This window comes from Hoplias malabaricus, unplaced genomic scaffold (assembly GCF_029633855.1).
Source record: "Hoplias malabaricus isolate fHopMal1 unplaced genomic scaffold, fHopMal1.hap1 scaffold_67, whole genome shotgun sequence".
NCBI lineage: Eukaryota > Metazoa > Chordata > Actinopteri > Characiformes > Erythrinidae > Hoplias > Hoplias malabaricus.
In genome coordinates this window covers 48,592-67,014 of record NW_027100801.1, presented here as the reverse complement: position 1 = coordinate 67,014, position 18,423 = coordinate 48,592, and the positions used below count along the sequence as shown (strand labels likewise).

The 18,423-nt window shown below is 40.0% G+C and overlaps 54 non-coding genes and 1 pseudogene across 54 annotated transcripts; all 55 read left to right on the top strand.

Moving 5' to 3' along the window:
• Window positions 1-71: 71 nt before the first annotated feature.
• LOC136680513 (5S ribosomal RNA) lies at window positions 72-190 on the top strand. The gene has a single exon (XR_010797124.1). It is a non-coding gene; the product is annotated as a 5S ribosomal RNA (ribosomal RNA).
• Window positions 191-396: 206 nt separating this feature from the next.
• Window positions 397-515, top strand: LOC136680677 (5S ribosomal RNA). The gene has a single exon (XR_010797283.1). It is a non-coding gene; the product is annotated as a 5S ribosomal RNA (ribosomal RNA).
• A 207-nt stretch (window positions 516-722) lies between these two features.
• On the top strand, window positions 723-841 carry LOC136680395 (5S ribosomal RNA). The gene has a single exon (XR_010797046.1). It is a non-coding gene; the product is annotated as a 5S ribosomal RNA (ribosomal RNA).
• Window positions 842-1,064: 223 nt separating this feature from the next.
• On the top strand, window positions 1,065-1,183 carry LOC136680299 (5S ribosomal RNA). The gene has a single exon (XR_010796953.1). It is a non-coding gene; the product is annotated as a 5S ribosomal RNA (ribosomal RNA).
• Window positions 1,184-1,405: 222 nt separating this feature from the next.
• LOC136680284 (5S ribosomal RNA) lies at window positions 1,406-1,524 on the top strand. Its single transcript, XR_010796939.1, has one exon. It is a non-coding gene; the product is annotated as a 5S ribosomal RNA (ribosomal RNA).
• A 206-nt stretch (window positions 1,525-1,730) lies between these two features.
• On the top strand, window positions 1,731-1,849 carry LOC136680512 (5S ribosomal RNA). Its single transcript, XR_010797123.1, has one exon. It is a non-coding gene; the product is annotated as a 5S ribosomal RNA (ribosomal RNA).
• Window positions 1,850-2,072: 223 nt separating this feature from the next.
• On the top strand, window positions 2,073-2,191 carry LOC136680298 (5S ribosomal RNA). The gene has a single exon (XR_010796952.1). It is a non-coding gene; the product is annotated as a 5S ribosomal RNA (ribosomal RNA).
• Window positions 2,192-2,412: 221 nt separating this feature from the next.
• Window positions 2,413-2,531, top strand: LOC136680666 (5S ribosomal RNA). The gene has a single exon (XR_010797272.1). It is a non-coding gene; the product is annotated as a 5S ribosomal RNA (ribosomal RNA).
• A 225-nt stretch (window positions 2,532-2,756) lies between these two features.
• Window positions 2,757-2,875, top strand: LOC136680297 (5S ribosomal RNA). The gene has a single exon (XR_010796951.1). It is a non-coding gene; the product is annotated as a 5S ribosomal RNA (ribosomal RNA).
• Window positions 2,876-3,096: 221 nt separating this feature from the next.
• LOC136680511 (5S ribosomal RNA) lies at window positions 3,097-3,215 on the top strand. Its single transcript, XR_010797122.1, has one exon. It is a non-coding gene; the product is annotated as a 5S ribosomal RNA (ribosomal RNA).
• Window positions 3,216-3,421: 206 nt separating this feature from the next.
• Window positions 3,422-3,540, top strand: LOC136680296 (5S ribosomal RNA). Its single transcript, XR_010796950.1, has one exon. It is a non-coding gene; the product is annotated as a 5S ribosomal RNA (ribosomal RNA).
• Window positions 3,541-3,761: 221 nt separating this feature from the next.
• On the top strand, window positions 3,762-3,880 carry LOC136680510 (5S ribosomal RNA). The gene has a single exon (XR_010797121.1). It is a non-coding gene; the product is annotated as a 5S ribosomal RNA (ribosomal RNA).
• A 206-nt stretch (window positions 3,881-4,086) lies between these two features.
• Window positions 4,087-4,205, top strand: LOC136680653 (5S ribosomal RNA). Its single transcript, XR_010797260.1, has one exon. It is a non-coding gene; the product is annotated as a 5S ribosomal RNA (ribosomal RNA).
• Window positions 4,206-4,427: 222 nt separating this feature from the next.
• LOC136680509 (5S ribosomal RNA) lies at window positions 4,428-4,546 on the top strand. The gene has a single exon (XR_010797120.1). It is a non-coding gene; the product is annotated as a 5S ribosomal RNA (ribosomal RNA).
• Window positions 4,547-4,752: 206 nt separating this feature from the next.
• On the top strand, window positions 4,753-4,871 carry LOC136680508 (5S ribosomal RNA). The gene has a single exon (XR_010797119.1). It is a non-coding gene; the product is annotated as a 5S ribosomal RNA (ribosomal RNA).
• A 223-nt stretch (window positions 4,872-5,094) lies between these two features.
• Window positions 5,095-5,214, top strand: LOC136680417 (5S ribosomal RNA; annotated as a pseudogene).
• A 221-nt stretch (window positions 5,215-5,435) lies between these two features.
• Window positions 5,436-5,554, top strand: LOC136680507 (5S ribosomal RNA). The gene has a single exon (XR_010797118.1). It is a non-coding gene; the product is annotated as a 5S ribosomal RNA (ribosomal RNA).
• A 221-nt stretch (window positions 5,555-5,775) lies between these two features.
• LOC136680506 (5S ribosomal RNA) lies at window positions 5,776-5,894 on the top strand. Its single transcript, XR_010797117.1, has one exon. It is a non-coding gene; the product is annotated as a 5S ribosomal RNA (ribosomal RNA).
• Window positions 5,895-6,100: 206 nt separating this feature from the next.
• On the top strand, window positions 6,101-6,219 carry LOC136680504 (5S ribosomal RNA). Its single transcript, XR_010797115.1, has one exon. It is a non-coding gene; the product is annotated as a 5S ribosomal RNA (ribosomal RNA).
• A 223-nt stretch (window positions 6,220-6,442) lies between these two features.
• On the top strand, window positions 6,443-6,561 carry LOC136680295 (5S ribosomal RNA). The gene has a single exon (XR_010796949.1). It is a non-coding gene; the product is annotated as a 5S ribosomal RNA (ribosomal RNA).
• A 221-nt stretch (window positions 6,562-6,782) lies between these two features.
• Window positions 6,783-6,901, top strand: LOC136680503 (5S ribosomal RNA). The gene has a single exon (XR_010797114.1). It is a non-coding gene; the product is annotated as a 5S ribosomal RNA (ribosomal RNA).
• A 206-nt stretch (window positions 6,902-7,107) lies between these two features.
• On the top strand, window positions 7,108-7,226 carry LOC136680642 (5S ribosomal RNA). Its single transcript, XR_010797249.1, has one exon. It is a non-coding gene; the product is annotated as a 5S ribosomal RNA (ribosomal RNA).
• A 207-nt stretch (window positions 7,227-7,433) lies between these two features.
• LOC136680394 (5S ribosomal RNA) lies at window positions 7,434-7,552 on the top strand. Its single transcript, XR_010797045.1, has one exon. It is a non-coding gene; the product is annotated as a 5S ribosomal RNA (ribosomal RNA).
• Window positions 7,553-7,775: 223 nt separating this feature from the next.
• Window positions 7,776-7,894, top strand: LOC136680294 (5S ribosomal RNA). The gene has a single exon (XR_010796948.1). It is a non-coding gene; the product is annotated as a 5S ribosomal RNA (ribosomal RNA).
• Window positions 7,895-8,116: 222 nt separating this feature from the next.
• LOC136680282 (5S ribosomal RNA) lies at window positions 8,117-8,235 on the top strand. Its single transcript, XR_010796937.1, has one exon. It is a non-coding gene; the product is annotated as a 5S ribosomal RNA (ribosomal RNA).
• A 206-nt stretch (window positions 8,236-8,441) lies between these two features.
• On the top strand, window positions 8,442-8,560 carry LOC136680502 (5S ribosomal RNA). Its single transcript, XR_010797113.1, has one exon. It is a non-coding gene; the product is annotated as a 5S ribosomal RNA (ribosomal RNA).
• A 223-nt stretch (window positions 8,561-8,783) lies between these two features.
• Window positions 8,784-8,902, top strand: LOC136680293 (5S ribosomal RNA). Its single transcript, XR_010796947.1, has one exon. It is a non-coding gene; the product is annotated as a 5S ribosomal RNA (ribosomal RNA).
• Window positions 8,903-9,123: 221 nt separating this feature from the next.
• Window positions 9,124-9,242, top strand: LOC136680501 (5S ribosomal RNA). Its single transcript, XR_010797112.1, has one exon. It is a non-coding gene; the product is annotated as a 5S ribosomal RNA (ribosomal RNA).
• A 206-nt stretch (window positions 9,243-9,448) lies between these two features.
• LOC136680630 (5S ribosomal RNA) lies at window positions 9,449-9,567 on the top strand. Its single transcript, XR_010797238.1, has one exon. It is a non-coding gene; the product is annotated as a 5S ribosomal RNA (ribosomal RNA).
• Window positions 9,568-9,791: 224 nt separating this feature from the next.
• LOC136680292 (5S ribosomal RNA) lies at window positions 9,792-9,910 on the top strand. Its single transcript, XR_010796946.1, has one exon. It is a non-coding gene; the product is annotated as a 5S ribosomal RNA (ribosomal RNA).
• Window positions 9,911-10,131: 221 nt separating this feature from the next.
• On the top strand, window positions 10,132-10,250 carry LOC136680500 (5S ribosomal RNA). The gene has a single exon (XR_010797111.1). It is a non-coding gene; the product is annotated as a 5S ribosomal RNA (ribosomal RNA).
• A 206-nt stretch (window positions 10,251-10,456) lies between these two features.
• LOC136680291 (5S ribosomal RNA) lies at window positions 10,457-10,575 on the top strand. The gene has a single exon (XR_010796945.1). It is a non-coding gene; the product is annotated as a 5S ribosomal RNA (ribosomal RNA).
• A 221-nt stretch (window positions 10,576-10,796) lies between these two features.
• Window positions 10,797-10,915, top strand: LOC136680499 (5S ribosomal RNA). The gene has a single exon (XR_010797110.1). It is a non-coding gene; the product is annotated as a 5S ribosomal RNA (ribosomal RNA).
• Window positions 10,916-11,121: 206 nt separating this feature from the next.
• Window positions 11,122-11,240, top strand: LOC136680619 (5S ribosomal RNA). Its single transcript, XR_010797227.1, has one exon. It is a non-coding gene; the product is annotated as a 5S ribosomal RNA (ribosomal RNA).
• A 223-nt stretch (window positions 11,241-11,463) lies between these two features.
• Window positions 11,464-11,582, top strand: LOC136680498 (5S ribosomal RNA). Its single transcript, XR_010797109.1, has one exon. It is a non-coding gene; the product is annotated as a 5S ribosomal RNA (ribosomal RNA).
• Window positions 11,583-11,788: 206 nt separating this feature from the next.
• Window positions 11,789-11,907, top strand: LOC136680497 (5S ribosomal RNA). The gene has a single exon (XR_010797108.1). It is a non-coding gene; the product is annotated as a 5S ribosomal RNA (ribosomal RNA).
• A 223-nt stretch (window positions 11,908-12,130) lies between these two features.
• On the top strand, window positions 12,131-12,249 carry LOC136680496 (5S ribosomal RNA). Its single transcript, XR_010797107.1, has one exon. It is a non-coding gene; the product is annotated as a 5S ribosomal RNA (ribosomal RNA).
• A 221-nt stretch (window positions 12,250-12,470) lies between these two features.
• Window positions 12,471-12,589, top strand: LOC136680495 (5S ribosomal RNA). Its single transcript, XR_010797106.1, has one exon. It is a non-coding gene; the product is annotated as a 5S ribosomal RNA (ribosomal RNA).
• A 221-nt stretch (window positions 12,590-12,810) lies between these two features.
• LOC136680493 (5S ribosomal RNA) lies at window positions 12,811-12,929 on the top strand. The gene has a single exon (XR_010797104.1). It is a non-coding gene; the product is annotated as a 5S ribosomal RNA (ribosomal RNA).
• Window positions 12,930-13,135: 206 nt separating this feature from the next.
• LOC136680492 (5S ribosomal RNA) lies at window positions 13,136-13,254 on the top strand. Its single transcript, XR_010797103.1, has one exon. It is a non-coding gene; the product is annotated as a 5S ribosomal RNA (ribosomal RNA).
• A 206-nt stretch (window positions 13,255-13,460) lies between these two features.
• Window positions 13,461-13,579, top strand: LOC136680491 (5S ribosomal RNA). The gene has a single exon (XR_010797102.1). It is a non-coding gene; the product is annotated as a 5S ribosomal RNA (ribosomal RNA).
• Window positions 13,580-13,802: 223 nt separating this feature from the next.
• LOC136680490 (5S ribosomal RNA) lies at window positions 13,803-13,921 on the top strand. The gene has a single exon (XR_010797101.1). It is a non-coding gene; the product is annotated as a 5S ribosomal RNA (ribosomal RNA).
• A 220-nt stretch (window positions 13,922-14,141) lies between these two features.
• On the top strand, window positions 14,142-14,260 carry LOC136680489 (5S ribosomal RNA). Its single transcript, XR_010797100.1, has one exon. It is a non-coding gene; the product is annotated as a 5S ribosomal RNA (ribosomal RNA).
• Window positions 14,261-14,480: 220 nt separating this feature from the next.
• On the top strand, window positions 14,481-14,599 carry LOC136680488 (5S ribosomal RNA). The gene has a single exon (XR_010797099.1). It is a non-coding gene; the product is annotated as a 5S ribosomal RNA (ribosomal RNA).
• A 206-nt stretch (window positions 14,600-14,805) lies between these two features.
• LOC136680487 (5S ribosomal RNA) lies at window positions 14,806-14,924 on the top strand. The gene has a single exon (XR_010797098.1). It is a non-coding gene; the product is annotated as a 5S ribosomal RNA (ribosomal RNA).
• Window positions 14,925-15,130: 206 nt separating this feature from the next.
• Window positions 15,131-15,249, top strand: LOC136680288 (5S ribosomal RNA). The gene has a single exon (XR_010796943.1). It is a non-coding gene; the product is annotated as a 5S ribosomal RNA (ribosomal RNA).
• Window positions 15,250-15,470: 221 nt separating this feature from the next.
• LOC136680486 (5S ribosomal RNA) lies at window positions 15,471-15,589 on the top strand. Its single transcript, XR_010797097.1, has one exon. It is a non-coding gene; the product is annotated as a 5S ribosomal RNA (ribosomal RNA).
• A 206-nt stretch (window positions 15,590-15,795) lies between these two features.
• Window positions 15,796-15,914, top strand: LOC136680606 (5S ribosomal RNA). Its single transcript, XR_010797216.1, has one exon. It is a non-coding gene; the product is annotated as a 5S ribosomal RNA (ribosomal RNA).
• Window positions 15,915-16,138: 224 nt separating this feature from the next.
• Window positions 16,139-16,257, top strand: LOC136680287 (5S ribosomal RNA). The gene has a single exon (XR_010796942.1). It is a non-coding gene; the product is annotated as a 5S ribosomal RNA (ribosomal RNA).
• A 221-nt stretch (window positions 16,258-16,478) lies between these two features.
• LOC136680485 (5S ribosomal RNA) lies at window positions 16,479-16,597 on the top strand. Its single transcript, XR_010797096.1, has one exon. It is a non-coding gene; the product is annotated as a 5S ribosomal RNA (ribosomal RNA).
• Window positions 16,598-16,803: 206 nt separating this feature from the next.
• Window positions 16,804-16,922, top strand: LOC136680286 (5S ribosomal RNA). The gene has a single exon (XR_010796941.1). It is a non-coding gene; the product is annotated as a 5S ribosomal RNA (ribosomal RNA).
• Window positions 16,923-17,143: 221 nt separating this feature from the next.
• Window positions 17,144-17,262, top strand: LOC136680484 (5S ribosomal RNA). Its single transcript, XR_010797095.1, has one exon. It is a non-coding gene; the product is annotated as a 5S ribosomal RNA (ribosomal RNA).
• A 206-nt stretch (window positions 17,263-17,468) lies between these two features.
• LOC136680595 (5S ribosomal RNA) lies at window positions 17,469-17,587 on the top strand. The gene has a single exon (XR_010797205.1). It is a non-coding gene; the product is annotated as a 5S ribosomal RNA (ribosomal RNA).
• Window positions 17,588-17,810: 223 nt separating this feature from the next.
• LOC136680481 (5S ribosomal RNA) lies at window positions 17,811-17,929 on the top strand. Its single transcript, XR_010797093.1, has one exon. It is a non-coding gene; the product is annotated as a 5S ribosomal RNA (ribosomal RNA).
• Window positions 17,930-18,135: 206 nt separating this feature from the next.
• Window positions 18,136-18,254, top strand: LOC136680480 (5S ribosomal RNA). Its single transcript, XR_010797092.1, has one exon. It is a non-coding gene; the product is annotated as a 5S ribosomal RNA (ribosomal RNA).
• The last annotated feature ends 169 nt before the right edge of the window (window positions 18,255-18,423 follow it).

Here is an 18,423-nt window from a genome sequence, read left to right as displayed (position 1 = left end):
CAGGCAGATCTAAAACAAGTATTACTCTTAGAAGAGTATATAGAAATAGTCTTCTACAGCCAGCAGTGATCGCTTACGGCCATACCACTCCTTGAAAGCCCGATCCCGTCTGATCTCGGAAGCGAAGAAGAGTTGGGCCTAGTTAGTACTTGGATGGGAGACTGCCTGGGAATACTAGGTGCTGTAAGCTTTTTAGCTTAAGTTTCTATTATAAAGGCAGTAACCACAGTCATTTAAACACAAGAGAAGAAGAAAACTACAAAAAAAAAAAACGAACTGGAAAGCCAATCATTTTCATTTGAGGTGTCAGGTGGTCTACCGTTTACAGGCAGATCTAAAACAAGTATTACTCTTAGAAGAGTATATAGAAATAGTCTTCTACAGCCAGCAGTGATCGCTTACGGCCATACCACTCCTTCAAAGCCCGATCCCGTCTGATCTCGGAAGCGAAGAAGAGTTGGGCCTAGTTAGTACTTGGATGGGAGACTGCCTGGGAATACTAGGTGCTGTAAGCTTTTTAGCTTAAGCTTCTATTATAAAGACAGTAACCACAGTCATTTAAACACAAGAGAAGAAGAAAACTACAAAAAAAAAAAAAAGAACTGGAAAGCCAATCATTTTCATTTGAGGTGTCAGGTGGTCTACCGTTTACAGGCAGATCTAAAACAAGTATTACTCTTAGAAGAGTATATAGAAATAGTCTTCTACAGCCAGCAGTGATCGCTTACGGCCATACCACTCCTTGAAAGCCCGATCCTGTCTGATCTCGGAAGCGAAGAAGAGTTGGGCCTAGTTAGTACTTGGATGGGAGACTGCCTGGGAATACTAGGTGCTGTAAGCTTTTTAGCTTAAGTTTCTATTATAAAGGCAGTAACCACAGTCATTTAAACGCAAGAGAAGAAGAAAACTTTAAAAAAAAAAAACAACAACAAAAAAAAAACGAACTGGAAAGCCAATCATTTTCATTTGAGGTGTCAGGTGGTCTACCGTTTACAGGCAGATCTAAAACAAGTATTACTCTTAGAAGAGTATATAGAAATAGTCTTCTACAGCCAGCAGTGATCGCTTACGGCCATACCACTCCTTGAAAGCCCGATCCCGTCTGATCTCGGAAGCGAAGAAGAGTTGGGCCTAGTTAGTACTTGGTTGGGAGACTGCCTGGGAATACTAGGTGCTGTAAGCTTTTTAGCTTAAGTTTCTATTATAAAGGCAGTAACCACAGTCATTTAAACACAAGAGAAGAAGAAAACTTAAAAAAAAAAAACAACAAAAAAAAAAAAACGAACTGGAAAGCCAATCATTTTCATTTGAGGTGTCAGGTGGTCTACCGTTTACAGGCAGATCTAAAACAAGTATTACTCTTAGAAGAGTATATAGAAATAGTCTTCTACAGCCAGCAGTGATCGTTTACGGCCATACCACTCCTTGAAAGCCCGATCCCGTCTGATCTCGGAAGCGAAGAAGAGTTGGGCCTAGTTAGTACTTGGATGGGAGACTGCCTGGGAATACTAGGTGCTGTAAGCTTTTTAGCTTAAGTTTCTATTATAAAGGCAGTAACCACAGTCATTTAAACACAAGAGAAGAAGAAAACTACAAAAAAAAAAAACGAACTGGAAAGCCAATCATTTTCATTTGAGGTGTCAGGTGGTCTACCGTTTACAGGCAGATCTAAAACAAGTATTACTCTTAGAAGAGTATATAGAAATAGTCTTCTACAGCCAGCAGTGATCGCTTACGGCCATACCACTCCTTGAAAGCCCGATCCCGTCTGATCTCGGAAGCGAAGAAGAGTTGGGCCTAGTTAGTACTTGGATGGGAGACTGCCTGGGAATACTAGGTGCTGTAAGCTTTTTAGCTTAAGTTTCTATTATAAAGGCAGTAACCACAGTCATTTAAACGCAAGAGAAGAAGAAAACTTTAAAAAAAAAAAACAACAACAAAAAAAAAACGAACTGGAAAGCCAATCATTTTCATTTGAGGTGTCAGGTGGTCTACCGTTTACAGGCAGATCTAAAACAAGTATTACTCTTAGAAGAGTATATAGAAATAGTCTTCTACAGCCAGCAGTGATCGCTTACGGCCATACCACTCCTTGAAAGCCCGATCCCGTCTGATCTCGGAAGCGAAGAAGAGTTGGGCCTAGTTAGTACTTGGTTGGGAGACTGCCTGGGAATACTAGGTGCTGTAAGCTTTTTAGCTTAAGTTTCTATTATAAAGGCAGTAACCACAGTCATTTAAACACAAGAGAAGAAGAAAACTTAAAAAAAAAAAACAACAAAAAAAAAAAACGAACTGGAAAGCCAATCATTTTCATTTGAGGTGTCAGGTGGTCTACCGTTTACAGGCAGATCTAAAACAAGTATTACTCTTAGAAGAGTATATAGAAATAGTCTTCTACAGCCAGCAGTGATCGCTTACGGCCATACCACTCCTTCAAAGCCCGATCCCGTCTGATCTCGGAAGCGAAGAAGAGTTGGGCCTAGTTAGTACTTGGATGGGAGACTGCCTGGGAATACTAGGTGCTGTAAGCTTTTTAGCTTAAGTTTCTATTATAAAGACAGTAACCACAGTCATTTAAACACAAGAGAAGAAGATAACTTAAAAAAAACAAACAACAAAAAAAAAAAAAAAACGAACTGGAAAGCCAATCATTTTCATTTGAGGTGTCAGGTGGTCTACCGTTTACAGGCAGATCTAAAACAAGTATTACTCTTAGAAGAGTATATAGAAATAGTCTTCTACAGCCAGCAGTGATCGCTTACGGCCATACCACTCCTTGAAAGCCCGATCCCGTCTGATCTCGGAAGCGAAGAAGAGTTGGGCCTAGTTAGTACTTGGTTGGGAGACTGCCTGGGAATACTAGGTGCTGTAAGCTTTTTAGCTTAAGTTTCTATTATAAAGGCAGTAACCACAGTCATTTAAACACAAGAGAAGAAGAAAACTTAAAAAAAAAAAACAACAAAAAAAAAAAACGAACTGGAAAGCCAATCATTTTCATTTGAGGTGTCAGGTGGTCTACCGTTTACAGGCAGATCTAAAACAAGTATTACTCTTAGAAGAGTATATAGAAATAGTCTTCTACAGCCAGCAGTGATCGCTTACGGCCATACCACTCCTTGAAAGCCCGATCCCGTCTGATCTCGGAAGCGAAGAAGAGTTGGGCCTAGTTAGTACTTGGATGGGAGACTGCCTGGGAATACTAGGTGCTGTAAGCTTTTTAGCTTAAGTTTCTATTATAAAGGCAGTAACCACAGTCATTTAAACACAAGAGAAGAAGAAAACTACAAAAAAAAAAAACGAACTGGAAAGCCAATCATTTTCATTTGAGGTGTCAGGTGGTCTACCGTTTACAGGCAGATCTAAAACAAGTATTACTCTTAGAAGAGTATATAGAAATAGTCTTCTACAGCCAGCAGTGATCGCTTACGGCCATACCACTCCTTGAAAGCCCGATCCCGTCTGATCTCGGAAGCGAAGAAGAGTTGGGCCTAGTTAGTACTTGGTTGGGAGACTGCCTGGGAATACTAGGTGCTGTAAGCTTTTTAGCTTAAGTTTCTATTATAAAGGCAGTAACCACAGTCATTTAAACACAAGAGAAGAAGAAAACTTAAAAAAAAAAAACAACAAAAAAAAAAAACGAACTGGAAAGCCAATCATTTTCATTTGAGGTGTCAGGTGGTCTACCGTTTACAGGCAGATCTAAAACAAGTATTACTCTTAGAAGAGTATATAGAAATAGTCTTCTACAGCCAGCAGTGATCGCTTACGGCCATACCACTCCTTGAAAGCCCGATCCCGTCTGATCTCGGAAGCGAAGAAGAGTTGGGCCTAGTTAGTACTTGGATGGGAGACTGCCTGGGAATACTAGGTGCTGTAAGCTTTTTAGCTTAAGTTTCTATTATAAAGGCAGTAACCACAGTCATTTAAACACAAGAGAAGAAGAAAACTACAAAAAAAAAAAACGAACTGGAAAGCCAATCATTTTCATTTGAGGTGTCAGGTGGTCTACCGTTTACAGGCAGATCTAAAACAAGTATTACTCTTAGAAGAGTATATAGAAATAGTCTTCTACAGCCAGCAGTGATCGCTTACGGCCATACCACTCCTTCAAAGCCCGATCCCGTCTGATCTCGGAAGCGAAGAAGAGTTGGGCCTAGTTAGTACTTGGATGGGAGACTGCCTGGGAATACTAGGTGCTGTAAGCTTTTTAGCTTAAGTTTCTATTATAAAGGCAGTAACCACAGTCATTTAAACGCAAGAGAAGAAGAAAACTTTAAAAAAAAAAAACAACAACAAAAAAAAACGAACTGGAAAGCCAATCATTTTCATTTGAGGTGTCAGGTGGTCTACCGTTTACAGGCAGATCTAAAACAAGTATTACTCTTAGAAGAGTATATAGAAATAGTCTTCTACAGCCAGCAGTGATCGCTTACGGCCATACCACTCCTTGAAAGCCCGATCCCGTCTGATCTCGGAAGCGAAGAAGAGTTGGGCCTAGTTAGTACTTGGATGGGAGACTGCCTGGGAATACTAGGTGCTGTAAGCTTTTTAGCTTAAGTTTCTATTATAAAGGCAGTAACCACAGTCATTTAAACACAAGAGAAGAAGAAAACTACAAAAAAAAAAAACGAACTGGAAAGCCAATCATTTTCATTTGAGGTGTCAGGTGGTCTACCGTTTACAGGCAGATCTAAAACAAGTATTACTCTTAGAAGAGTATATAGAAATAGTCTTCTACAGCCAGCAGTGATCGCTTACGGCCATACCACTCCTTGAAAGCCCGATCCCGTCTGATCTCGGAAGCGAAGAAGAGTTGGGCCTAGTTAGTACTTGGATGGGAGACTGCCTGGGAATACTAGGTGCTGTAAGCTTTTTAGCTTAAGTTTCTATTATAAAGGCAGTAACCACAGTCATTTAAACGCAAGAGAAGAAGAAAACTTTAAAAAAAAAAAACAACAACAAAAAAAAAACGAACTGGAAAGCCAATCATTTTCATTTGAGGTGTCAGGTGGTCTACCGTTTACAGGCAGATCTAAAACAAGTATTACTCTTAGAAGAGTATATAGAAATAGTCTTCTACAGCCAGCAGTGATCGCTTACGGCCATACCAACTCCTTGAAAGCCCGATCCCGTCTGATCTCGGAAGCGAAGAAGAGTTGGGCCTAGTTAGTACTTGGATGGGAGACTGCCTGGGAATACTAGGTGCTGTAAGCTTTTTAGCTTAAGTTTCTATTATAAAGGCAGTAACCACAGTCATTTAAACACAAGAGAAGAAGAAAACTTAAAAAAAAAAAACAACAAAAAAAAAAAACGAACTGGAAAGCCAATCATTTTCATTTGAGGTGTCAGGTGGTCTACCGTTTACAGGCAGATCTAAAACAAGTATTACTCTTAGAAGAGTATATAGAAATAGTCTTCTACAGCCAGCAGTGATCGCTTACGGCCATACCACTCCTTGAAAGCCCGATCCCGTCTGATCTCGGAAGCGAAGAAGAGTTGGGCCTAGTTAGTACTTGGATGGGAGACTGCCTGGGAATACTAGGTGCTGTAAGCTTTTTAGCTTAAGTTTCTATTATAAAGGCAGTAACCACAGTCATTTAAACACAAGAGAAGAAGAAAACTTAAAAAAAAAAAACAACAAAAAAAAAAAACGAACTGGAAAGCCAATCATTTTCATTTGAGGTGTCAGGTGGTCTACCGTTTACAGGCAGATCTAAAACAAGTATTACTCTTAGAAGAGTATATAGAAATAGTCTTCTACAGCCAGCAGTGATCGCTTACGGCCATACCACTCCTTGAAAGCCCGATCCCGTCTGATCTCGGAAGCGAAGAAGAGTTGGGCCTAGTTAGTACTTGGATGGGAGACTGCCTGGGAATACTAGGTGCTGTAAGCTTTTTAGCTTAAGTTTCTATTATAAAGGCAGTAACCACAGTCATTTAAACACAAGAGAAGAAGAAAACTACAAAAAAAAAAAACGAACTGGAAAGCCAATCATTTTCATTTGAGGTGTCAGGTGGTCTACCGTTTACAGGCAGATCTAAAACAAGTATTACTCTTAGAAGAGTATATAGAAATAGTCTTCTACAGCCAGCAGTGATCGCTTACGGCCATACCACTCCTTGAAAGCCCGATCCCGTCTGATCTCGGAAGCGAAGAAGAGTTGGGCCTAGTTAGTACTTGGATGGGAGACTGCCTGGGAATACTAGGTGCTGTAAGCTTTTTAGCTTAAGTTTCTATTATAAAGGCAGTAACCACAGTCATTTAAACGCAAGAGAAGAAGAAAACTTTAAAAAAAAAAAACAACAACAAAAAAAAAACGAACTGGAAAGCCAATCATTTTCATTTGAGGTGTCAGGTGGTCTACCGTTTACAGGCAGATCTAAAACAAGTATTACTCTTAGAAGAGTATATAGAAATAGTCTTCTACAGCCAGCAGTGATCGCTTACGGCCATACCACTCCTTGAAAGCCCGATCCCGTCTGATCTCGGAAGCGAAGAAGAGTTGGGCCTAGTTAGTACTTGGTTGGGAGACTGCCTGGGAATACTAGGTGCTGTAAGCTTTTTAGCTTAAGTTTCTATTATAAAGGCAGTAACCACAGTCATTTAAACACAAGAGAAGAAGAAAACTTAAAAAAAAAAAACAACAAAAAAAAAAAACGAACTGGAAAGCCAATCATTTTCATTTGAGGTGTCAGGTGGTCTACCGTTTACAGGCAGATCTAAAACAAGTATTACTCTTAGAAGAGTATATAGAAATAGTCTTCTACAGCCAGCAGTGATCGCTTACGGCCATACCACTCCTTGAAAGCCCGATCCCGTCTGATCTCGGAAGCGAAGAAGAGTTGGGCCTAGTTAGTACTTGGATGGGAGACTGCCTGGGAATACTAGGTGCTGTAAGCTTTTTAGCTTAAGTTTCTATTATAAAGGCAGTAACCACAGTCATTTAAACACAAGAGAAGAAGAAAACTACAAAAAAAAAAAACGAACTGGAAAGCCAATCATTTTCATTTGAGGTGTCAGGTGGTCTACCGTTTACAGGCAGATCTAAAACAAGTATTACTCTTAGAAGAGTATATAGAAATAGTCTTCTACAGCCAGCAGTGATCGCTTACGGCCATACCACTCCTTCAAAGCCCGATCCCGTCTGATCTCGGAAGCGAAGAAGAGTTGGGCCTAGTTAGTACTTGGATGGGAGACTGCCTGGGAATACTAGGTGCTGTAAGCTTTTTAGCTTAAGCTTCTATTATAAAGACAGTAACCACAGTCATTTAAACACAAGAGAAGAAGAAAACTACAAAAAAAAAAAAAAGAACTGGAAAGCCAATCATTTTCATTTGAGGTGTCAGGTGGTCTACCGTTTACAGGCAGATCTAAAACAAGTATTACTCTTAGAAGAGTATATAGAAATAGTCTTCTACAGCCAGCAGTGATCGCTTACGGCCATACCACTCCTTGAAAGCCCGATCCTGTCTGATCTCGGAAGCGAAGAAGAGTTGGGCCTAGTTAGTACTTGGATGGGAGACTGCCTGGGAATACTAGGTGCTGTAAGCTTTTTAGCTTAAGTTTCTATTATAAAGGCAGTAACCACAGTCATTTAAACGCAAGAGAAGAAGAAAACTTTAAAAAAAAAAAACAACAACAAAAAAAAAACGAACTGGAAAGCCAATCATTTTCATTTGAGGTGTCAGGTGGTCTACCGTTTACAGGCAGATCTAAAACAAGTATTACTCTTAGAAGAGTATATAGAAATAGTCTTCTACAGCCAGCAGTGATCGCTTACGGCCATACCACTCCTTGAAAGCCCGATCCCGTCTGATCTCGGAAGCGAAGAAGAGTTGGGCCTAGTTAGTACTTGGTTGGGAGACTGCCTGGGAATACTAGGTGCTGTAAGCTTTTTAGCTTAAGTTTCTATTATAAAGGCAGTAACCACAGTCATTTAAACACAAGAGAAGAAGAAAACTTAAAAAAAAAAAACAACAAAAAAAAAAAAACGAACTGGAAAGCCAATCATTTTCATTTGAGGTGTCAGGTGGTCTACCGTTTACAGGCAGATCTAAAACAAGTATTACTCTTAGAAGAGTATATAGAAATAGTCTTCTACAGCCAGCAGTGATCGTTTACGGCCATACCACTCCTTGAAAGCCCGATCCCGTCTGATCTCGGAAGCGAAGAAGAGTTGGGCCTAGTTAGTACTTGGATGGGAGACTGCCTGGGAATACTAGGTGCTGTAAGCTTTTTAGCTTAAGTTTCTATTATAAAGGCAGTAACCACAGTCATTTAAACACAAGAGAAGAAGAAAACTACAAAAAAAAAAAACGAACTGGAAAGCCAATCATTTTCATTTGAGGTGTCAGGTGGTCTACCGTTTACAGGCAGATCTAAAACAAGTATTACTCTTAGAAGAGTATATAGAAATAGTCTTCTACAGCCAGCAGTGATCGCTTACGGCCATACCACTCCTTGAAAGCCCGATCCCGTCTGATCTCGGAAGCGAAGAAGAGTTGGGCCTAGTTAGTACTTGGATGGGAGACTGCCTGGGAATACTAGGTGCTGTAAGCTTTTTAGCTTAAGTTTCTATTATAAAGGCAGTAACCACAGTCATTTAAACGCAAGAGAAGAAGAAAACTTTAAAAAAAAAAAACAACAACAAAAAAAAAACGAACTGGAAAGCCAATCATTTTCATTTGAGGTGTCAGGTGGTCTACCGTTTACAGGCAGATCTAAAACAAGTATTACTCTTAGAAGAGTATATAGAAATAGTCTTCTACAGCCAGCAGTGATCGCTTACGGCCATACCACTCCTTGAAAGCCCGATCCCGTCTGATCTCGGAAGCGAAGAAGAGTTGGGCCTAGTTAGTACTTGGTTGGGAGACTGCCTGGGAATACTAGGTGCTGTAAGCTTTTTAGCTTAAGTTTCTATTATAAAGGCAGTAACCACAGTCATTTAAACACAAGAGAAGAAGAAAACTTAAAAAAAAAAAACAACAAAAAAAAAAAACGAACTGGAAAGCCAATCATTTTCATTTGAGGTGTCAGGTGGTCTACCGTTTACAGGCAGATCTAAAACAAGTATTACTCTTAGAAGAGTATATAGAAATAGTCTTCTACAGCCAGCAGTGATCGCTTACGGCCATACCACTCCTTGAAAGCCCGATCCCGTCTGATCTCGGAAGCGAAGAAGAGTTGGGCCTAGTTAGTACTTGGATGGGAGACTGCCTGGGAATACTAGGTGCTGTAAGCTTTTTAGCTTAAGTTTCTATTATAAAGGCAGTAACCACAGTCATTTAAACACAAGAGAAGAAGAAAACTACAAAAAAAAAAAACGAACTGGAAAGCCAATCATTTTCATTTGAGGTGTCAGGTGGTCTACCGTTTACAGGCAGATCTAAAACAAGTATTACTCTTAGAAGAGTATATAGAAATAGTCTTCTACAGCCAGCAGTGATCGCTTACGGCCATACCACTCCTTCAAAGCCCGATCCCGTCTGATCTCGGAAGCGAAGAAGAGTTGGGCCTAGTTAGTACTTGGATGGGAGACTGCCTGGGAATACTAGGTGCTGTAAGCTTTTTAGCTTAAGTTTCTATTATAAAGACAGTAACCACAGTCATTTAAACACAAGAGAAGAAGATAACTTAAAAAAAACAAACAACAAAAAAAAAAAAAAACGAACTGGAAAGCCAATCATTTTCATTTGAGGTGTCAGGTGGTCTACCGTTTACAGGCAGATCTAAAACAAGTATTACTCTTAGAAGAGTATATAGAAATAGTCTTCTACAGCCAGCAGTGATCGCTTACGGCCATACCACTCCTTGAAAGCCCGATCCCGTCTGATCTCGGAAGCGAAGAAGAGTTGGGCCTAGTTAGTACTTGGTTGGGAGACTGCCTGGGAATACTAGGTGCTGTAAGCTTTTTAGCTTAAGTTTCTATTATAAAGGCAGTAACCACAGTCATTTAAACACAAGAGAAGAAGAAAACTTAAAAAAAAAAAACAACAAAAAAAAAAAACGAACTGGAAAGCCAATCATTTTCATTTGAGGTGTCAGGTGGTCTACCGTTTACAGGCAGATCTAAAACAAGTATTACTCTTAGAAGAGTATATAGAAATAGTCTTCTACAGCCAGCAGTGATCGCTTACGGCCATACCACTCCTTGAAAGCCCGATCCCGTCTGATCTCGGAAGCGAAGAAGAGTTGGGCCTAGTTAGTACTTGGATGGGAGACTGCCTGGGAATACTAGGTGCTGTAAGCTTTTTAGCTTAAGTTTCTATTATAAAGGCAGTAACCACAGTCATTTAAACACAAGAGAAGAAGAAAACTACAAAAAAAAAAAACGAACTGGAAAGCCAATCATTTTCATTTGAGGTGTCAGGTGGTCTACCGTTTACAGGCAGATCTAAAACAAGTATTACTCTTAGAAGAGTATATAGAAATAGTCTTCTACAGCCAGCAGTGATCGCTTACGGCCATACCACTCCTTGAAAGCCCGATCCCGTCTGATCTCGGAAGCGAAGAAGAGTTGGGCCTAGTTAGTACTTGGTTGGGAGACTGCCTGGGAATACTAGGTGCTGTAAGCTTTTTAGCTTAAGTTTCTATTATAAAGGCAGTAACCACAGTCATTTAAACACAAGAGAAGAAGAAAACTTAAAAAAAAAAAACAACAAAAAAAAAAAACGAACTGGAAAGCCAATCATTTTCATTTGAGGTGTCAGGTGGTCTACCGTTTACAGGCAGATCTAAAACAAGTATTACTCTTAGAAGAGTATATAGAAATAGTCTTCTACAGCCAGCAGTGATCGCTTACGGCCATACCACTCCTTGAAAGCCCGATCCCGTCTGATCTCGGAAGCGAAGAAGAGTTGGGCCTAGTTAGTACTTGGATGGGAGACTGCCTGGGAATACTAGGTGCTGTAAGCTTTTTAGCTTAAGTTTCTATTATAAAGGCAGTAACCACAGTCATTTAAACACAAGAGAAGAAGAAAACTACAAAAAAAAAAAACGAACTGGAAAGCCAATCATTTTCATTTGAGGTGTCAGGTGGTCTACCGTTTACAGGCAGATCTAAAACAAGTATTACTCTTAGAAGAGTATATAGAAATAGTCTTCTACAGCCAGCAGTGATCGCTTACGGCCATACCACTCCTTCAAAGCCCGATCCCGTCTGATCTCGGAAGCGAAGAAGAGTTGGGCCTAGTTAGTACTTGGATGGGAGACTGCCTGGGAATACTAGGTGCTGTAAGCTTTTTAGCTTAAGTTTCTATTATAAAGGCAGTAACCACAGTCATTTAAACGCAAGAGAAGAAGAAAACTTTAAAAAAAAAAAACAACAACAAAAAAAAAACGAACTGGAAAGCCAATCATTTTCATTTGAGGTGTCAGGTGGTCTACCGTTTACAGGCAGATCTAAAACAAGTATTACTCTTAGAAGAGTATATAGAAATAGTCTTCTACAGCCAGCAGTGATCGCTTACGGCCATACCACTCCTTGAAAGCCCGATCCCGTCTGATCTCGGAAGCGAAGAAGAGTTGGGCCTAGTTAGTACTTGGATGGGAGACTGCCTGGGAATACTAGGTGCTGTAAGCTTTTTAGCTTAAGTTTCTATTATAAAGGCAGTAACCACAGTCATTTAAACACAAGAGAAGAAGAAAACTACAAAAAAAAAAAACGAACTGGAAAGCCAATCATTTTCATTTGAGGTGTCAGGTGGTCTACCGTTTACAGGCAGATCTAAAACAAGTATTACTCTTAGAAGAGTATATAGAAATAGTCTTCTACAGCCAGCAGTGATCGCTTACGGCCATACCACTCCTTGAAAGCCCGATCCCGTCTGATCTCGGAAGCGAAGAAGAGTTGGGCCTAGTTAGTACTTGGATGGGAGACTGCCTGGGAATACTAGGTGCTGTAAGCTTTTTAGCTTAAGTTTCTATTATAAAGGCAGTAACCACAGTCATTTAAACGCAAGAGAAGAAGAAAACTTTAAAAAAAAAAAACAACAACAAAAAAAAAACGAACTGGAAAGCCAATCATTTTCATTTGAGGTGTCAGGTGGTCTACCGTTTACAGGCAGATCTAAAACAAGTATTACTCTTAGAAGAGTATATAGAAATAGTCTTCTACAGCCAGCAGTGATCGCTTACGGCCATACCACTCCTTGAAAGCCCGATCCCGTCTGATCTCGGAAGCGAAGAAGAGTTGGGCCTAGTTAGTACTTGGATGGGAGACTGCCTGGGAATACTAGGTGCTGTAAGCTTTTTAGCTTAAGTTTCTATTATAAAGGCAGTAACCACAGTCATTTAAACACAAGAGAAGAAGAAAACTTAAAAAAAAAAAACAACAAAAAAAAAAAACGAACTGGAAAGCCAATCATTTTCATTTGAGGTGTCAGGTGGTCTACCGTTTACAGGCAGATCTAAAACAAGTATTACTCTTAGAAGAGTATATAGAAATAGTCTTCTACAGCCAGCAGTGATCGCTTACGGCCATACCACTCCTTGAAAGCCCGATCCCGTCTGATCTCGGAAGCGAAGAAGAGTTGGGCCTAGTTAGTACTTGGATGGGAGACTGCCTGGGAATACTAGGTGCTGTAAGCTTTTTAGCTTAAGTTTCTATTATAAAGGCAGTAACCACAGTCATTTAAACACAAGAGAAGAAGAAAACTTAAAAAAAAAAAACAACAAAAAAAAAAAACGAACTGGAAAGCCAATCATTTTCATTTGAGGTGTCAGGTGGTCTACCGTTTACAGGCAGATCTAAAACAAGTATTACTCTTAGAAGAGTATATAGAAATAGTCTTCTACAGCCAGCAGTGATCGCTTACGGCCATACCACTCCTTGAAAGCCCGATCCCGTCTGATCTCGGAAGCGAAGAAGAGTTGGGCCTAGTTAGTACTTGGATGGGAGACTGCCTGGGAATACTAGGTGCTGTAAGCTTTTTAGCTTAAGTTTCTATTATAAAGGCAGTAACCACAGTCATTTAAACACAAGAGAAGAAGAAAACTACAAAAAAAAAAAACGAACTGGAAAGCCAATCATTTTCATTTGAGGTGTCAGGTGGTCTACCGTTTACAGGCAGATCTAAAACAAGTATTACTCTTAGAAGAGTATATAGAAATAGTCTTCTACAGCCAGCAGTGATCGCTTACGGCCATACCACTCCTTGAAAGCCCGATCCCGTCTGATCTCGGAAGCGAAGAAGAGTTGGGCCTAGTTAGTACTTGGATGGGAGACTGCCTGGGAATACTAGGTGCTGTAAGCTTTTTAGCTTAAGTTTCTATTATAAAGGCAGTAACCACAGTCATTTAAACACAAGAGAAGAAGAAAACTACAAAAAAAAAAAACGAACTGGAAAGCCAATCATTTTCATTTGAGGTGTCAGGTGGTCTACCGTTTACAGGCAGATCTAAAACAAGTATTACTCTTAGAAGAGTATATAGAAATAGTCTTCTACAGCCAGCAGTGATCGCTTACGGCCATACCACTCCTTGAAAGCCCGATCCCGTCTGATCTCGGAAGCGAAGAAGAGTTGGGCCTAGTTAGTACTTGGATGGGAGACTGCCTGGGAATACTAGGTGCTGTAAGCTTTTTAGCTTAAGTTTCTATTATAAAGGCAGTAACCACAGTCATTTAAACGCAAGAGAAGAAGAAAACTTTAAAAAAAAAAAACAACAACAAAAAAAAAACGAACTGGAAAGCCAATCATTTTCATTTGAGGTGTCAGGTGGTCTACCGTTTACAGGCAGATCTAAAACAAGTATTACTCTTAGAAGAGTATATAGAAATAGTCTTCTACAGCCAGCAGTGATCGCTTACGGCCATACCACTCCTTGAAAGCCCGATCCCGTCTGATCTCGGAAGCGAAGAAGAGTTGGGCCTAGTTAGTACTTGGATGGGAGACTGCCTGGGAATACTAGGTGCTGTAAGCTTTTTAGCTTAAGTTTCTATTATAAAGGCAGTAACCACAGTCATTTAAACACAAGAGAAGAAGAAAACTTAAAAAAAAAAACAACAAAAAAAAAAAACGAACTGGAAAGCCAATCATTTTCATTTGAGGTGTCAGGTGGTCTACCGTTTACAGGCAGATCTAAAACAAGTATTACTCTTAGAAGAGTATATAGAAATAGTCTTCTACAGCCAGCAGTGATCGCTTACGGCCATACCACTCCTTGAAAGCCCGATCCCGTCTGATCTCGGAAGCGAAGAAGAGTTGGGCCTAGTTAGTACTTGGATGGGAGACTGCCTGGGAATACTAGGTGCTGTAAGCTTTTTAGCTTAAGTTTCTATTATAAAGGCAGTAACCACAGTCATTTAAACACAAGAGAAGAAGAAAACTTAAAAAAAAAAACAACAAAAAAAAAAAACGAACTGGAAAGCCAATCATTTTCATTTGAGGTGTCAGGTGGTCTACCGTTTACAGGCAGATCTAAAACAAGTATTACTCTTAGAAGAGTATATAGAAATAGTCTTCTACAGCCAGCAGTGATCGCTTACGGCCATACCACTCCTTGAAAGCCCGATCCCGTCTGATCTCGGAAGCGAAGAAGAGTTGGGCCTAGTTAGTACTTGGATGGGAGACTGCCTGGGAATACTAGGTGCTGTAAGCTTTTTAGCTTAAGTTTCTATTATAAAGGCAGTAACCACAGTCATTTAAACACAAGAGAAGAAGAAAACTACAAAAAAAAAAAACGAACTGGAAAGCCAATCATTTTCATTTGAGGTGTCAGGTGGTCTACCGTTTACAGGCAGATCTAAAACAAGTATTACTCTTAGAAGAGTATATAGAAATAGTCTTCTACAGCCAGCAGTGATCGCTTACGGCCATACCACTCCTTGAAAGCCCGATCCCGTCTGATCTCGGAAGCGAAGAAGAGTTGGGCCTAGTTAGTACTTGGATGGGAGACTGCCTGGGAATACTAGGTGCTGTAAGCTTTTTAGCTTAAGTTTCTATTATAAAGGCAGTAACCACAGTCATTTAAACACAAGAGAAGAAGAAAACTACAAAAAAAAAAAACGAACTGGAAAGCCAATCATTTTCATTTGAGGTGTCAGGTGGTCTACCGTTTACAGGCAGATCTAAAACAAGTATTACTCTTAGAAGAGTATATAGAAATAGTCTTCTACAGCCAGCAGTGATCGCTTACGGCCATACCACTCCTTGAAAGCCCGATCCCGTCTGATCTCGGAAGCGAAGAAGAGTTGGGCCTAGTTAGTACTTGGTTGGGAGACTGCCTGGGAATACTAGGTGCTGTAAGCTTTTTAGCTTAAGTTTCTATTATAAAGGCAGTAACCACAGTCATTTAAACACAAGAGAAGAAGAAAACTTAAAAAAAAAAAACAACAAAAAAAAAAAACGAACTGGAAAGCCAATCATTTTCATTTGAGGTGTCAGGTGGTCTACCGTTTACAGGCAGATCTAAAACAAGTATTACTCTTAGAAGAGTATATAGAAATAGTCTTCTACAGCCAGCAGTGATCGCTTACGGCCATACCACTCCTTGAAAGCCCGATCCCGTCTGATCTCGGAAGCGAAGAAGAGTTGGGCCTAGTTAGTACTTGGATGGGAGACTGCCTGGGAATACTAGGTGCTGTAAGCTTTTTAGCTTAAGTTTCTATTATAAAGGCAGTAACCACAGTCATTTAAACACAAGAGAAGAAGAAAACTACAAAAAAAAAAAACGAACTGGAAAGCCAATCATTTTCATTTGAGGTGTCAGGTGGTCTACCGTTTACAGGCAGATCTAAAACAAGTATTACTCTTAGAAGAGTATATAGAAATAGTCTTCTACAGCCAGCAGTGATCGCTTACGGCCATACCACTCCTTCAAAGCCCGATCCCGTCTGATCTCGGAAGCGAAGAAGAGTTGGGCCTAGTTAGTACTTGGATGGGAGACTGCCTGGGAATACTAGGTGCTGTAAGCTTTTTAGCTTAAGTTTCTATTATAAAGACAGTAACCACAGTCATTTAAACACAAGAGAAGAAGATAACTTAAAAAAAACAAACAACAAAAAAAAAAAAAAACGAACTGGAAAGCCAATCATTTTCATTTGAGGTGTCAGGTGGTCTACCGTTTACAGGCAGATCTAAAACAAGTATTACTCTTAGAAGAGTATATAGAAATAGTCTTCTACAGCCAGCAGTGATCGCTTACGGCCATACCACTCCTTGAAAGCCCGATCCCGTCTGATCTCGGAAGCGAAGAAGAGTTGGGCCTAGTTAGTACTTGGTTGGGAGACTGCCTGGGAATACTAGGTGCTGTAAGCTTTTTAGCTTAAGTTTCTATTATAAAGGCAGTAACCACAGTCATTTAAACACAAGAGAAGAAGAAAACTTAAAAAAAAAAAACAACAAAAAAAAAAAACGAACTGGAAAGCCAATCATTTTCATTTGAGGTGTCAGGTGGTCTACCGTTTACAGGCAGATCTAAAACAAGTATTACTCTTAGAAGAGTATATAGAAATAGTCTTCTACAGCCAGCAGTGATCGCTTACGGCCATACCACTCCTTGAAAGCCCGATCCCGTCTGATCTCGGAAGCGAAGAAGAGTTGGGCCTAGTTAGTACTTGGATGGGAGACTGCCTGGGAATACTAGGTGCTGTAAGCTTTTTAGCTTAAGTTTCTATTATAAAGGCAGTAACCACAGTCATTTAAACACAAGAGAAGAAGAAAACTACAAAAAAAAAAAACGAACTGGAAAGCCAATCATTTTCATTTGAGGTGTCAGGTGGTCTACCGTTTACAGGCAGATCTAAAACAAGTATTACTCTTAGAAGAGTATATAGAAATAGTCTTCTACAGCCAGCAGTGATCGCTTACGGCCATACCACTCCTTGAAAGCCCGATCCCGTCTGATCTCGGAAGCGAAGAAGAGTTGGGCCTAGTTAGTACTTGGTTGGGAGACTGCCTGGGAATACTAGGTGCTGTAAGCTTTTTAGCTTAAGTTTCTATTATAAAGGCAGTAACCACAGTCATTTAAACACAAGAGAAGAAGAAAACTTAAAAAAAAAAAACAACAAAAAAAAAAAACGAACTGGAAAGCCAATCATTTTCATTTGAGGTGTCAGGTGGTCTACCGTTTACAGGCAGATCTAAAACAAGTATTACTCTTAGAAGAGTATATAGAAATAGTCTTCTACAGCCAGCAGTGATCGCTTACGGCCATACCACTCCTTGAAAGCCCGATCCCGTCTGATCTCGGAAGCGAAGAAGAGTTGGGCCTAGTTAGTACTTGGATGGGAGACTGCCTGGGAATACTAGGTGCTGTAAGCTTTTTAGCTTAAGTTTCTATTATAAAGGCAGTAACCACAGTCATTTAAACACAAGAGAAGAAGAAAACTACAAAAAAAAAAAACGAACTGGAAAGCCAATCATTTTCATTTGAGGTGTCAGGTGGTCTACCGTTTACAGGCAGATCTAAAACAAGTATTACTCTTAGAAGAGTATATAGAAATAGTCTTCTACAGCCAGCAGTGATCGCTTACGGCCATACCACTCCTTCAAAGCCCGATCCCGTCTGATCTCGGAAGCGAAGAAGAGTTGGGCCTAGTTAGTACTTGGATGGGAGACTGCCTGGGAATACTAGGTGCTGTAAGCTTTTTAGCTTAAGTTTCTATTATAAAGGCAGTAACCACAGTCATTTAAACGCAAGAGAAGAAGAAAACTTTAAAAAAAAAAAACAACAACAAAAAAAAAACGAACTGGAAAGCCAATCATTTTCATTTGAGGTGTCAGGTGGTCTACCGTTTACAGGCAGATCTAAAACAAGTATTACTCTTAGAAGAGTATATAGAAATAGTCTTCTACAGCCAGCAGTGATCGCTTACGGCCATACCACTCCTTGAAAGCCCGATCCCGTCTGATCTCGGAAGCGAAGAAGAGTTGGGCCTAGTTAGTACTTGGATGGGAGACTGCCTGGGAATACTAGGTGCTGTAAGCTTTTTAGCTTAAGTTTCTATTATAAAGGCAGTAACCACAGTCATTTAAACACAAGAGAAGAAGAAAACTACAAAAAAAAAAAACGAACTGGAAAGCCAATCATTTTCATTTGAGGTGTCAGGTGGTCTACCGTTTACAGGCAGATCTAAAACAAGTATTACTCTTAGAAGAGTATATAGAAATAGTCTTCTACAGCCAGCAGTGATCGCTTACGGCCATACCACTCCTTGAAAGCCCGATCCCGTCTGATCTCGGAAGCGAAGAAGAGTTGGGCCTAGTTAGTACTTGGATGGGAGACTGCCTGGGAATACTAGGTGCTGTAAGCTTTTTAGCTTAAGTTTCTATTATAAAGGCAGTAACCACAGTCATTTAAACGCAAGAGAAGAAGAAAACTTTAAAAAAAAAAAACAACAACAAAAAAAAAACGAACTGGAAAGCCAATCATTTTCATTTGAGGTGTCAGGTGGTCTACCGTTTACAGGCAGATCTAAAACA